Source organism: Narcine bancroftii, chromosome 13, assembly GCF_036971445.1.
Source record: "Narcine bancroftii isolate sNarBan1 chromosome 13, sNarBan1.hap1, whole genome shotgun sequence".
Taxonomy (NCBI): domain Eukaryota; kingdom Metazoa; phylum Chordata; class Chondrichthyes; order Torpediniformes; family Narcinidae; genus Narcine; species Narcine bancroftii.
Window position 1 is genome coordinate 59,948,011 of NC_091481.1, and position 14,003 is coordinate 59,962,013.

The 14,003-nt window shown below is 47.2% G+C and overlaps 1 protein-coding gene across 4 annotated transcripts in view; it reads right to left on the reverse strand.

The window, feature by feature from the left end:
* Nucleotides 1-14,003, reverse strand: part of LOC138748645 (glutamate receptor ionotropic, NMDA 2B-like) — a 177,336-nt gene that overhangs the window by 103,554 nt on the left and 59,779 nt on the right. The window lies entirely within an intron of this gene.

Here is a 14,003-nt window from a genome sequence, read left to right on the forward strand (position 1 = left end):
GGTGTTGCGCTAACCGTGCCGCTAATCTGTGGCTCTCTCTCCACCAATGCTACCGAAGCTGTTGGGGACTTTCCATAGCATATTGTGACCTTCCCTACATTGGAGAGACTGGACACAGACTAGAAGATCACTTTGCTGAGCACCTCACTTTGTCCGCATCAGTGTCAGGGATCTCCCAGCCATTTCAGTTCTGCGCCCCTTCCCTCGCTGACATGTCTATCCATGATTCATGCACTGTCAAACCCAAACTGCCTATAAATTGGAGGTGCCACACCTAATTTTCCAACTGGACAAACTGCAACTTGATATTAACATAGACTTCTCCGGTTTCTGCTAGCCCACTTCCCATTCTCCCCCATCCCTCTGTCTTCTTTCCCCAAGCTCTCTACCCCCCCCCCCCATTCCCTCTCCATTCACAGAGGCATCCCCTCTCTCCCTGTTTGCTGCTGTGCCCTCCTTCCCTTATCCACCTATTACCTCCTGCCTGTGGGATAGTGCTCCTCTTTCCCCCCCCCCACCATTTTGTATGGGAATCTGCCTACGTTTTGCTCATGCCATGATGAAGGGCTCAAGCCCGAAACATTGGATGTGAATCTTTAACTTTGTTATATAAAGTACACGGTTTGATCTGCTGAGTTTCTCGAGCATTTGGTTTCTACTTCAATCACAGTGTCTGCAGACTTTTGTATATTCCAATACTTAAAAAGATTTTAAAAGTGAATGTCCTTGCTAAGGCATGACACAAAAGCTAAATTTAGTCACAAAGAATAGATTGAAATTGTAAACAAATGCAGTAATATCTGGAAAATTCAGCTGGTTAAGCAGCATCTGTAGAAAGAGAAACAGGCTTAAAGTTTCATTAGGACCAAAAATATTAATTCTGTTTGTTTCTCCATGGATGCCTGTTGTGCTAAAGGACCCTCCCATCAAGTGGCATCAAACTCCATGGCCTCAAAGCAATCACAGTTTGAATGGATCGGAAGCAGCCCTCGCGTGTGCTGGGGAGCTTGTCAGAAGGGCCATCGAACATTATTGGTGGTATTGCACATCAGGGTGCTTCTGCACACACCCATGCATGTTCCTGAAGGAACGGGAAAACCATGCAAATTCCTTGCATCGAGAACAACTCCTGCAGTGGTGGGTTGGACAGTAGCATCATAATCTCCTCTGTGTGGAGGCCTGCGTGGCCAAATAAATGGAGGCCGAGCTATCAAATGAGAAACCTATATTGATGGCAGTTAATCTCAGCTGGCAACAGTGCCTGGAACAATTTACAAAGTTACGCCACATGGTTTACTCAATTTTTCATTTCTAATCTTTAAAATTTAGACATACAGCACAATAACAGGCCCACGAGCCTGTGCCATTCAAATATCCCAATAACCTACAATCCCCATACATTTTGAAGGTCCTAGAGAAAACCCATGCAGACAATGTGCAAACTCCTTACAGACAGCACACAGATTCAAACCCAGGTCAGATCCAGGTTTCACATTTATTGACAGAGTACATACAGAACATCACATACAGCCCTGCGAGTGCGGCAGAATTACCACTAATTGGTAGTGCAAAAATGCACAGTGTAAACATGTAAATGAAGAACTGTAAGCAAACTGACTTTGCAATACAGGAAGAGCAAAGAAAATCAATAAAGTGCACAAGTAAGAGTCCCTAAACGAGCCCCTAATTGAGTTTGTTGTTGAAGAGTCTGCGGTGATATGTAATTACATCACTAGGTCACCAGGGGTCATCCCAGTGACCTTGTATATAAAGCAGTCCAGAGCAGTCTAGCTTTCCAGGTTTGTCTTGCAGAGAGACAAGACCTCTTAGTGTACATATTAGTTTATTAAAGCTGTCTTATACTCGCACTGCTGGTGTGATTATTGTCAGTACAATTTAATAAACTAATATGATAGCTACTAGGATGGAAGCTGCTTCTGCTCCAACGTGCATTCCCGACCACCTGGAGACTCTTCCTGAGGAATGGAATCTTGGGACGACTACCATGCACGTGCTTCCAAGGACAGAGACAGCGAGGAACCACTGTACTGGAATCGTGGTGGAATGCAGGGAAGACCACAGAAGTACAATAGGGCAGGTAAGAAACAGCCAAGAGTCCTGCCTGCCCGTGGGTTCACCAGTACAGGTGCCGCCGACCGTAAACCCTGGTGCAATCAGAAAGGGGCCACTACAAGTGAGGGTGGAAGGATCTCCACAAGTCGTGTTCCCAATCTCCAAGTATGTCCAGAATTCTCAACCACTCCAGAGCCAAAGAACGCAGACATTTCTACCATCACTCTCCCAGTACCCCAGGGTCCACCCTTGCTACACTTAAGGGACCGGAGACTGCGGCTTAGCCATGTGCTGCGACCAGACAGGCTGGAGCTCGACCCCAGAAATCCCGGAGCTGGCACACATTTCAGCCGCTGGTAGAAATGCTTTCTGAATTATGTGGAGGGTGCTGAGGCATCGGATAAAGAGCTATCAATGCTGCTGTTAGCCCAGCTGGAAGACCACCCTAACTCCCTTATACAGGATGCTAGGTCCTACCAAGAGGCAATGAGCACTTTACAGAGGCATTAGAGTAAGGGGCATAGCGAACTCCACTCCCGGTACAGGCTCATGACCAGGTCACAACAAGAAGGGAGTCTGCCAGAGACTTTATACTCTCTCTGAAAGACCTGGCGAGAGGCTGCAACTTTAAAGCAGTATCAGCTCAGGAGTATGTGGAGGACCTTATTAGGGTCAGAATTGTTGCGGGCATACGGTCCACTGAGACGAGACATCGATTGCTGGAGAAAGGAATGGTGGGGATAGATGAGGCAGAGACTATTGCAGAAGCTTTAGAAAGCACCAGGAAAGAATTGGAGGAGTACTCACAGGAGCCTGGGGCTGGGACAAACATCACACTGCTGGACTCTCTAGCCCCCTTGAAAAGAAAAGTATGCTGCCTCACAGGAATTCACAGCAGCAGCACCTTGAGGGTCCCAAGTGCTCTTTCTGTGGACAAAGAAAGCACCCCAGAGCCCTCTGCCCTCCCAGAGAAAATGTCTGTTCCAACTGTGGAAAGCGTGGGCATTTACAGTCTGCAGAAGCCCCAAGGCCACAACCAAGGCCCATTCTCATGCTAATGAGAGTTGGGAAAGCTCTTCTTTCTCCACAAACAGAAGAAGAAGAATGCCATGTGCAGCCAGCCATCTTGGACAAATGGTACAGAGCAGAGTCACAGCCTTCAGGAGATGAATATGACGCCAAGTACTATCGGATGAAAGGACACGAAGAACACGCCAGACTTGCTTCCCTCCGCATGAATCAGGCGAGTCCACACAATTTATCTGACACCACTGTGTGCTTCAAAATTAATGATGTGAGGGTAAATTGCTTAGTAGATAGTGGAAGCACTGGAAGTTTTATTGACCAGGGGTTAGTCAACTGCCTTGCCCTCCCCACATGCCCGAGTGAGCACCAGATCCTGTTAGCAGCCAGCAGCCTTGCAGCTGAGGTAAAACAGTTTTGCAGGGTTACTCTAGAAATCCAGGGCACAAAATATGAAGGGTTCAAATTACTAATACCCCCTCACCTCTGTGCCCTGGGGTAGATTTTCAGTGTCAGTTAGAAAGCATTCCAATAGTGCACAACGGGCCTCACCCCCCACTACGCCTTACGAAGAAACAACACTGCGGCCTGTCTGTCCTGAACATAGAACCCCCTCCGCTGTTCACACACCTGACCCCAGAATGCACACCAATAGCCACAAAGAGCAGGAGGTACAGCCCGAGGGATAGAGTCTTCATTAGGACAGAGGTCTGCAGGCTACTACAGGAGGGCATCATAGAGCAGAGCACCAGCCCCTGGAGAGCCCAGGTGGTTGTAGTAAAGTCAGGAGAAAAACTGCACATGGTGGTACACAACTAGATGCCTACCCCCTGCCACGCACAGCAGACATGGTCAACAACATTGCGCAGTATAAGGTGTTCTCCACCATAGACCTGAAGGCAGCATACCACAACTGCCCATTAGAAACAGCGATCACATTTACATGGCATTTGAGGCAGACGGCAGGCTGTATCAATTTCTGCGACTTTCCTTCGGTGTCACCAATGGGGTGTCCCTGTTTCAGAGAGAAATGGACCGATAGTAGATGAGTTCCAACTGAAAGCGGTATTCCCCTACTTAGACAATGTGACAATCTGTGGTCACACTCTGGAGGATCATGACACAAATTTAAAACACTTTTTCCAGGCAGCCGAGGAAAGGAACCTAACATACAACAGGGACAAATGCGTCTTTAGCACCAGGAAGTTGCCAATCCTGGGCTACATAGTGCAGAACAGGGTAATCAGCCCAGACCCAGCCCATATGTGCCCTCTCCTAGACCTCCCAGTGCCAGACATGCTGAAAGCACTCAAAAGGTGTCTGGGGCTGTTCGTTTACTACGCCCAATGGGTCCCCAACTACGCCGACAAGGCCCGCCCACATAAAAGCCTCAGTTTTCCCACTGTGCGCAGCAGCCACCAGAGCATTCAGGGACATTAGGGACCATATCGCTAAAGCTACCATGCGGTTCATAGATGAGTCGATCCCGTTTCAAGTAGAAACGATGCATTCGATGTGGCTCTGGCAGCCATCCTAAACCAAGCCGGACAATCGATGGCCAACTAGATGGCAAGAAGTGTTGCCAGAAGCCCTACACTCTATACATTCTTTGTTGTGTACTGCCACTAACATGACCCCACATGATCGTATCTTTTCTTTCACAAGGAAAGCCACGACGCGCACAGTGCTGCCTAAATGGATGATGACACCGGGACCTGTTCTCCTCCAGAACCACTGCAGACCCCACAAAGCAGACCCGCTGGTGGATCAAGTGGAGTTGAGGCACGCGAACCCTCAGTACGCCTTCATCACATTCCCAGATGGAAGAGAAGACTCGGTGGCCACCAGGGATCTCACGCCGGCCGGATGTGTGAACAACACGGAGGAAACACAGATGTCTATGGATTAACAAGGAGCACAGCAGCTGTCACCAGAACAGTCGTCCAACGAGTCACCCCAGAAGACTATACCATCCACCCCGGAAATCAGGACCCTGGGTATGCCCACCCCACAAAATATCACCACCCTAGACTTGATGGCAGGACCTAATCCCATACAAGATGATCCCCAGCCCACACGGCCACATGACCAACCAGTACTTCTCACTCCCACACCTCCATCAAGAAAGGCCGAAAGGAAGACTGCACTCCCCACCCCCGAGGAGGTCCAGAAGGCAATGGAAGCCATGAAAAATTTTGGACTTATGAACTTACAAACAAGGGAAGGAGGATGGGGGGGGGGGGGGGGGAAATAACTATTTTTTAATGGGGGGGGGGTGAATGTGGTGATATGTAATTACACCACTAGGTCACCAGGGGTCATCCCGGTGACCTTGTCTATAAAGCAGTCCAGAGCTACAGTGTAGCCTTCCAGGTTCGTCTTGCAGAGAGACAAGACCTCTTAGTGTACATATTAGTTAATTAAAGCTGTCTTATACTCGCACTGCTGGTGTGGTTATTGTCAGTACAGAGTCTGAGGGTGGAAGGGGAGCAGCTGTTTCTGAACCCAATTGTGTGAGTCCTGCGACACTTATACCTCTTTCCTGAAGCAGCAGTGAGAACAGAGCGTGTACTGGTTGGGTGGGTCTCAATGAGATGTCTTTGAACTGAAATATTAACTCTGTATTCAATTCTATTTTTAAAATTTTAAACATACAGCACAGTAACAAGCCCTCCCGGTCCATGCATCTGTGCCGGTCAAAAACCCAATTAACCTACAACCCCTGTACATTTTTTTTGGAGGGTGGGAGGAAACCAGAGCAGCCCCGAGGAAACCCTCGCAGAAACGGGGAGAAGGTACAAGCTCCTTACAGACAGCAATGGCTTCGAAACCAGGTCACTGCTGCCGTAAACGGTGTTGCGCTAACCGTGCCGCTAATCTGTGTTCTCAGACCAGTCCCTGATGCAGCCGGTCAGCACACTTTCCACTGCACCTCTGGAGAAATTTGCCAGGGTTTCTGATGTCGTGCTGAACCTCCACAAACTTGTGAGGAAGTAGAGGTGCTGACATGCCTTCTTCACGATGCCATTAGCGTCTTGGGTCCAGGAAAGATCCTCCAGATAGCGACTCCCAAGAACCTAAATGTGCTCACCTTCTCCACCTCTGATCCCGCAGTGATCATTGGATTGTCCACCTCTGGCTTTCCTTTCCTGAAGTCAACATCAGCTCCTTAGTACAAGGTTGTTATTGGTGCACCATTCAGCCAAGTTTCTAAACTCCATCATGGATGGTGTCGCTGGCATTGTATGAGCATTGTGCTAACTGCAATTCTAAATGTACTGCCTTAAAGGTACATTTGGATTAATAGCCATTGCTTTTGTTTTGAAAATGAGTACACATCATCAGCCCTCCAGATATCTGAAATAATACCGACTATTTATGTTAAGACGCAGTTGTAAATTCAATGAAGTATTCATTCAGTTTCTTCCTCACTCAACTCTTCACTGCAACCACACAATATCAAGAGACAAGAGCCTCAATCACACCTGGTTGCACATCCTCTTCCACAATCATTAGATCAACACAATCGCCATCAGACATATTCCAATACACCACCTTTCCTTTTGCTCAGTTTTGGCCATTTCATTATGGGAAGGGTGTGGAAGCCATGGAGAGAGGGCAGTGGAGATTTCCCAGGATGCTGTCTGGATCGGAACGTCTCATAAGGCAAGGTTAGCAGAGACTTTTCTTTTTGGAGAAATGAGAGATCTACAAGATACTGAGAGCCATAAATAAGGTAGACAGCCAGCACCTTTTTCCTAGGGCGGGTACCAGATGGCATCTGTGAAGGGAGGAAAGTTTAGGGGAGACATCATGGATAAGTTTTTTTTGTTACACAAGAGAGTTGTGGGTGCCTGGAATGCTTTGCCAGGGATGGCGGCGAAGACTGAAACATTAGAGGTATTTAAGAAACTCTTAGACAAGTACAAATGGTTCAGCACTGACTAGAAGGGCCAAAGGGCTCTGTGCTGCAATGTTCGATGGATGAAAGAAAAGTAGAGGGTTACGAGGTAGGAATATATAGGTCAGCACAACAAATGATGGGTGAAGGGCATGTGCTGTGCTGTAAAATTCTAGATGTTCACTGGCGATGCCATCCTTTCATGTCCGTTCCTCATTATCTGTGAACCAAGGAAGCAGTTAAATCCCATTGGGTGTCACATATCAGATAATGGGAACAAACTTTCTTCTTCTGAGCATGTTAATGAACCAAATATAATGTCAACAATGATCATATTCGCCATTACCAAGATTAGCTCTTTTACAAGTTCCATATTTCTCCTTAATTACTTCACATAACTTTACTGATCCAATGTATTCCTTTCTGTCATCTGTGAGCATTAAACTGCAAACATTAAATTATATATTTTTTAAAAGTAATAGAATTTATCTTCAATTTTCCAGAAAAACGGCCGGTTTGATTCTACCGGTCCCAAGGGTTCTGGACTCACTTTGTCTGATAACATCTCAAATAGTCTTTCTAAGGTCAAAAATAATGCTGCTCTCCTGTACTTTGGGTTCCGAGGTTACGAATGTGGCAAGAGGGGGCCAGTGGAATGGGTAGCAGGGTAGTTTGTGCACACTTCCACTGCTTACACTGGGTTTGCATGTGCTCTTGATACATGGAGGGAAGGTTTTCAACTTTCAGTTATTGTCATATTTTGTTCTACAGAAGGTCACTTGATCCCTCTGGTGGGAAACAGGTCGGAAGTCAGCTCACCTGCCAATCAAGGGTTAGATCTACCCACAAGTGAGGCTACTGCACAATTGGTTCTCACAGGTCACGTGGGCGCCCCTGAGCCGGCCTACCCCCAATACAATTGGTTCTCACAGGTCACGTGGGCGCCCCTGAGCCGGCCTACCCCCAATACAATTGGTTCTCATAGGTCATGTGGGCGCCCCTGAGCCGGCCTAACCCCAATACAATTGGTTCTCATAGGTCACGTGGGCGCCCCTGAGCCGACCTACCCCCAATACAATTGGTTCTCATAGGTCACGTGGGCGCCCCTGAGCCGGCCTACCCCCAATACAATTGGTTCTCACAGGTCACGTGGGCGCCCCTGAGCCGGCCTACCCCCAATACAATTGGTTCTCATAGGTCACGTGGGCGCTCCTGAGCTGGTCTACCCCCAATACAATTGGTTCTCATAGGTCACGTGGGCGCCCCTGAGCCGGCCAACCCCCAATACAATTGGTTCTCATAGGTCACGTGGGCGCCCCTGAGCCGGCCTACCCCCAATACAATTGGTTCTCACAGGTCACGTGGCCGCACTTGAGGCGAACCTACCCCCACAACCCCCCCAAGCCGGCTGCAGTATAAAGCCCACCACGTGGAACAGCTCACTCTCACTTGGCTTTGAAATGGTGCCTGAGCTCCACTCGGGGTCGCAGGCCACGGGCGATGCTGGACGACCGATTGTGATGGGTTTAATTCATGTTGTGAGCCATGCGCAATGCTGGAGAATCTATTGTGAGGTGTATGCCAGTACAGGATGGCACCCGCAGGAGACTGTAGTGTCTTGCCCGTCGCAGATTATAACTAGATTTGCACCTTTTAGTACATGGGTGTACCGTGCCTGCTCGTGAGAGAGGGGCGGTGGGCTTGTTTTTCAATGTGAAACACAAAATTCTGCAGGCTCTGTGATTGTAGTGAAAACCACACAGAAATGCCTTAGAGGAACTCAAGGAGAAGAAGGGCTCAAGCCCGAAACATTGGTTATGTACCATTATCTTTGCTAGGAAAGTACACTGTTTGACCTGCTGAGCTTATTCAGCATTGTGTTTTTACTGCCACCAGTGTCTACGGACTTTTGTGTTTTACTACAATTTTCCTCTTTCGGGACTCACTCAAAAGTCTGATCACAGCCGGAAAGAACCCTTCCTTGAGTCTGGCAGTGCAGGATATTCATGAATCTCTTCCTGACGGGGTGAAGAAAATGTGGGCGGGATAAGATGAGTCCTTCAATAGGTTGCCTGCTTTTCCAAGGTCGTGGGAGTTACAGTTGAAGTCAACAGAAAGGATGGAGGTGTGAGTGCGTGTGATGGCCTGAACCGCCTTCACAACCCTCCACAGTTTCTTGTGGTCTTAGGCGGAGCAGTTCCCGTCCCACGCAGTGATGCATCCCCACAGGACGCCATCACTGGTGCACTTGCGGAGTTTGTTGAGGGATGCTGGTTGTCAGTGACATCCTGAATGCTCCTTCCTCATTTTGAGTGATTATTGGCCACACAGATTCCCAGAGACAGTGGGGATGTTGCAATTTTTCCAAGGAGGCTTTGAATCTTTTCTTCCATCCACCTCGTCATTTACTCCTGTGACAGGGCTCATAATAGAGCTTATTCCAGGCGTCTGTCACTTACTGTGCAGTCCACTCAACATGACAACGAAAGCAGGAGTCAGCCATCTGACTCGTCTATTCAATAAGATCATGACCGATCTGACCATGGACTCGGCTCCACCTACCTGCTTTTTCCCCACGCAAAAATATGTGTCTTAAATATATTTAACGAAGAGGCCTTTCCTGCTCTCTTGGACAGAGAATTCCACTGATCCAGTCTTCCTTGAGAAAACAGTCCCTCCTCATCTTCTCTTCCAAGTCTTGGAGCAATGTCTCCCAGTTCATCTCAACAACTCTCCTGCCTCTGTCTTATCTACCCCTTTCATAATTTGATGTGTTTCAATAAAGATCCCCTCTCATTCATCTGAACTCCAGCCCCAGGTGATCCAAGCTCTTCTCATAGGCTCATCTCTGGAATCAGCCTGGTGAATCCCTTCCGCACTGCCTCCAAAGCCGGATTATCCATTCTCAAGTAAGCATGCAGGCAGTACTCCAGGTGTACCCTGTACAGTTGCTCTTACATTTCAATCCTCCTCGCGTCGAAGACCAAAAGTCTTTTTGCCGCTTTCCTTATCCTGCGGCACTTGCAAACCAGCCTTTGGCAATTCCAGAAGCACTGCATGCTGCAATCTTTCGCCACTTGAATAATAATTTGATTTTCTACTTTTCCTTCCAAAGTGGATGAGCTCACACTTACCAGCATTACACTCCGTATGCCTACTCACATAACCTATCCATATCCCTCTGCAGACTCTCCATATCCTCTGCATAGATGCAATGACAAGGATGCACACTCATACTGGTACATAGGCCCAGCATGCGTATACACACACACAGCCAGCAAAGAGGGCATTTCAAATTACACTCTAACTTTGAGAATCGACTCCCCTCCTCATTAATCCGAAATCAGTAAATATCAAACGACAGACAATCCTTTCAAGCTAAAATGACTAATCAAATTTAATCATAATTAATCAATTGCAATAGATAAATATTATCCATCAAAACAAAGATATTTAAAGGGTGTATGTTGTGCTAAAGATAATCACAACATCAGACCCCAGTAATCACTCCTTGCATTTGTGACGGCAACATAATATGTTCCTTCATTACAGAGTTGCTTCTTCCCGACATGTTCAGAATGAGAAACAGCAGTGATGGATCAGTGTCACAGCATTGCTTCAACAATGTTGAATGCAGTGTGGTGACGCGCATTCTTGTTGCAGCCAACCAGCTCCGCTTGTCACGGGCGGTTGGCAGGGCAGCCATGGCAAGGATGGTGCCACAGGACTGTCTCTTCCGGTCCAGACTGGAAGTCGCATACGCGCCTGCGTCATCGGGACATTGGGGCGGAACGGAATAAGCCTTAAAGGCTGCGGCCCGAGATTCAAGTAAAAGCAGTTGTGATACAAGAGCTCACAGCCTGTTGTCACAGTCTCTTCTCTGCGCTCGCTCACAACACACTAGAGCACCACCATTTGGCTCAGTGGTACTCCTGGGCCTTTCTGTCAGAAGGTTGGAGGTTACCTTGAATTAAGAGTGCAAGCATAAATCACTGGCCCACAGGAACAGAGGAATGAAGTACAGAGGTTCAGCCGTAAGTTTTGCCGACCCATTAGTTGGGTCCCAGCTGTATCATCACGTCCACTGATCGGGCTTCGAATCCGTCGCTGTCCGTAAGGAGTTTGTACATTCTCCCCACGTCTGTGTGGGGTTTTCCTTGGAACCTCCTATTTCTTCTCACCTTTCAAAACGTACAGGGTGGTAAGTTAATTTGGTTGAATAGTAAAATCCCCAGTATCAGGAATCAATTAATGAGCAACCCAACCAACCGCCCCCAAAAAAAGGAAATAAATAAATAGATATTAACATAAATACAAATTTAAATACAAGATTATAATTGTAAAAGTAAATATTCTCTGAAGCAACACACAACCCCTTGGTGAAGATGGGAGCAAACATTCAGCCAACGGATCGCCCCGGTCGTGCCCCGTCCACAGCAGCTGTTTGAATAAAGCTGTGTTTTGAATAAAATGGCAACGCCCAGGATGCTCGCAGCTGGGGCAACTCTCTCAAAGTGTCTCCCTGGTCAGAGTTTTTATCTTTATAGTATTAAATATATTAGTAAGGCTTTATCTATAAACGTGGGGTGGGGAGGTTAATTATGATGGCAGCACAGTTACCGCAACGCCGTTACAAGCACCAGCGACCAGGGTTCAAATTTAAATTTTGCAAATTACGGGAACTACCTGCTTAAAGTGAACTTTACACAATTAAGGACTACAATTCTGATTTTTTTTACTATATATTTTGGCTTTTAAGCTGTGTATTCTTAATGCAGGTATATTAGAATGCGCCTCAGTCAACCAGAAAATTTGCATATTCGGCATCCGCGATCCGATTAGGTGCTGGATACTGAGGATTTTACTGTAATTGGGCACCACAGGTTTAAATGCCCAGAATCACCTCCTATCATGTTGTAAATATTTTTAAATAGATTAAAATTCAGACACTGAAAGAGAGGGTACAGAGGAGGTAGTTCCGGGAGAATGTAGGAGTTTCCCTTTAAGCACTGAAGGGTACAAGGCCATTTAGAGAACAACTGCGGACCATCCAGTGCGTCCGGGTTGAGAGAATACATCAGTGGTTCTAAAACTTTTATGCATCTTCCCAGAAATGGGCATAATACTCAAAATATTATCAAATCTGGGATCAATAGATTTTGATTTATTTGTTCATGGGAGGGAGGGGAAGGCCACTTAAACAGCAGATCAGATAAAAGGGGTGCAGTCATACAAGTGACCAAGACTGGAGGATTTATAGGGAATAGATTACACCATAGTGCAGGCTCCTCAGCCCTTGATGTTGTACCAACCTATATGATACATTCTATCAATAACTCCAAAGACTGAGAGGGAGACGCTAGGCTTTAATACACTTTAGATAGTAATTGCACTGACTCCATGCGCTCGAATGAATGGATAGGGAGAAGAGAGGTCGACCTTTATGGCCAGGCCACAAGGGGAGGAGCTACTGGGGAGCGAGTCATCAGTGGGCGGGCCAGCCACTCATACACAGCATACACTCATACATATCACCACGCTATATATTCCTACCAAAAAAAATACTAAACCCTTCCTACCTCATATCCCTCTATTTTCCTTCCATCCATGTGCCTGTTTAAATGCTTCCACCACTATCCCTGGTAAGACATTCTGGGCACCCACAATTCTCTGTGTCAAAAAAAAACTTACCCCTGATGTCTCCCTTAAACTTTCCTCCCTTCACTTTGTACAGATGTCCTCTGCGGTCAATAACTACAAGTCGTAAATTTGTAAATTGGTAGAAGAGTTTGAGTGAGTTGAAACAAGAAACAATTTCGCTCACCGAGTCTGGAGGAAACTATATTGGGTGATGGAAAACGCAAGACTTATTTTCCAGAAGGTGGTGAGATTTCACGGAGCAGCATGACTGAAGCTCATCAACAGTGGTGCGAGATTTTCAGATTGGCTCCTTTTAATGAGCTGCATATAGGACTAAACTTTACACAATCATTCTTGAAGCAACGCTTTTAAGCCAAGGTCCCCAAACTTTTTAGACCATCGACGCCTTCATGAAATACTTGATCCCTCATTGACTCCCAGGCATGGAATCCTGGCTTTGGAGACGGGAGGGGGAGCTGGGGTGGGGGGGAGGGAAAGAGGGCCTACCAAAGGTACAAAGAACACATACATCTTTCTCCTACGCTCACTCCATCCTCCCGTTGGCTCTCAACTTATTCAAAGGCCGAAGCAGCCACAAAGGCCCGCTCTCGCGAGAGGTTGAGCGCCACTGCCATAGGCACAATTTTCTGTAGATTTTCCCCTACTTACCACCACAAAAGTTCAATCAACCTCCTCCCCCCGGCATTATTGACCCCCCACCCCCCCAGCATTTATCGACCCCTTGGTTAGTCTCATCAACCCCCAGGAGTCGATACTGACCACAGAGAGAGGTGAGGCTTCAGATGACTTCAGAATCCTCAAACATAGGGCAGCACGGTTAGCGCCACATTGTAATAGCATCAGTATCCGGGATTCAAATCTGGCGCTGTCCATAAGAAGTTAGTACGTTTTCTGCACGGGTTTCCTCCCAGCATGCTCAAAATGTACTGGGGTTGTAGGTCAACTGGGTGTAATTGAACAGCATGGGGTCCTGGCCCAAAAGGGCCGATTTGCATGATGTATGTCTAAAATTGTTAAAAAGCACCACTAGAGTGCAAGCTGTTTTGGGCGGATTCAGCAGGTGTGGAAGGGTGCAGTGGATGGATGGGGATTATCCTTTGATCTTATTCAGGGGGCAGGTGCAGTACTAATTTGGAGATTGGCTTGTTAGTGGAACCTTGTGGGGCACAAGCTTCAGAAACACGGGACCTTACCTCCCATACCTCGATCTCTTTGCCACCAACTTACCTGGGACCTCTTCATTCATGCTCATGCCAATGTAGTTTTTCTTTCTCCAGGGCAAATGAGATAAATCACCTTCCCCTACATCAGGTTAAAGGATAAATCCCGATCAATCACTGCTCCT